We start from the raw sequence: 2211 nt of genomic DNA, 5'->3' as shown, positions 1-2211 counted from the left end.
TATATAACAGCGAATCGAGCAATAATGATCTTCAAGTTATGAAGACAATTGGCTTGAATCTAAAAAAATCATTAAATAAAAAATGTAAAAATCACAAGAATAATGTATGTGAAAAATTTTAAAATAAAATTCCTTTAGTTAAAATTGAAATGTATATATATATATATATATATATATATATATAATCTTGTATTATTGATAAAAATCAAAATATTGAATAGTAAATTTATGAATCTATGAAAACTAATAATAAACAAATTAATACTCAAACCAATTGAATCGAAGATGAACGCCAATAATTCTTTAATCAATAGCGTTAGAATAAATAAAAATAAATTAAATGCATGTTACATGAGAGATAATAAGAGGTAGCAACAAACAGCAAAAAAATAATTGTCAAATATTGTAAAAAAAATAGCGATAAACAAGAAATTCGTCGAGTCTCAAGTAGTTGTAAATGAAGTAATAAAGTCAATTCATATTGATTATCATATTATATTAAAATCGAAAAACAAGAAATTAAATTTAACTAAATGTTATGTAGTAATTGTTTCCATAAGCACAAAGCGCCACCAAATGTGGGCCTTTATATTAAAATTTTTAATCAGAAAACCGCGAATAATTTGAATTATGTAACGTACGATTCAATTTTTATGTCACATAATTACCAATTGAGTTATCGATATAATATTTAACAATTAATTTAAATAATTAATATTTTACTACAATATTTGGTAACACATTCATTTTCCAATCCGGATAGAATTGAAATACAATAATACAATACTTTATTAAAAAAATTTCTGATAAACTCTGATAAATGCAATACCTATCCAATAACGCGTCAAACTAACGGAGAATCCAGACTTTGTAATGTGCTTTAAAAAATTGAATTTTTTTTTCTTCATAAGAGAATATTTTAAATATTACGCCAAAGAATATTATAAAGGATTGTGTGAACGGATCATAACGGTTTATCACAAAGAAATCAATGAAAATTAAAAATGGTCTTCTTGAGAAAGCTTCAAATTGAAAAAGTTACAAATTTTTGTCAAAACCGTATTTGTTATTAAGTTGATTTATACATATACCGACATACTTTTACAAAGTAAAAGCGATTTCAGATTTCTCCAGGATTTAATTGTGAATTTAATTAAAAACTATAGACTATAAACTAACTATAGAAACGATGAAAACTATTAGTGATTAGTTCATCTTAAATCGAGACGAGTAGATTGATTATTAGCTATACATAAATTGTGATTTCATCACAAATTGGCGTCTCTAATTGCATAAAAAATGTACATGTAAGTATCGTTTAAATCAAACTTTATAAAAGCGGTTAACTTCCGTACAATCTATCCCGATAAAAGTTTTATTTAATTATTCAAATTTATGGTTATTCAAAACTTTTCGCGGGAAAAAAGAATAATTTAATAAAATTCAAGAAATTTTAAATGTATTAAAAACAAGGATACCGATAATAATAGAACTACTTTGAATACACGAACATTTGGAAAAAATTAAAATAGCCACCTAAACACAAAAAGCCATATATAAAATATATGTAGATACGGTAACAAATTGTCTTTCTTGGTGACAATTTTTACAAAAAAAAATTGTACAAAATCATAAAGTTAACTGTTGTTAATTATATTCAATTTATATATACAAATGCAGACGTTTAATTGACGTAGAGCGGAAGATAAAAAAAATTGGGATTGATGAATTTTATAACTCTTCCAAATTGTCAGATAATTTGTGAACCAAATTCATTAATAACTGCTCAAAATTATCAATGAAGATGCAAAATTTCAATATTTCAAACCATTAAAATAATAAAAATCATACTTTGTACATTTGTATTTTAAATAGAAATGTTAGATATATGTTAGCTATACTTTAAATCACAAATAGTTTAAATTATATTTAAATATTTTGTTCTATATAAATGAAAATTTTGTTCTATATATCAAGGACTTAAAATCCTTCAAATATTCGGTTTATTATAAATTATCAGATATAAAAATTAATTTTAAAAGTCGAATATTAGATGATGAAGTATTAGACCGAGACTAAATTAAACGAATTAAACGATGAAACAAAAATGATAGTTACTCTTTACTAACTATTGACATAAAAGAAAAAAATAATGACAAACCATAGTTGTAAATGATATTATAAACGTGTCGTACAAGTTATAAAAAAATG

This window comes from Ceratosolen solmsi, unplaced genomic scaffold, assembly GCF_000503995.2.
Source record: "Ceratosolen solmsi marchali unplaced genomic scaffold, CerSol_1.0 scaffold29, whole genome shotgun sequence".
Classification (NCBI taxonomy): Eukaryota; Metazoa; Arthropoda; class Insecta; order Hymenoptera; family Agaonidae; genus Ceratosolen; species Ceratosolen solmsi.
Note: the sequence above shows the minus strand (reverse complement) of the source record.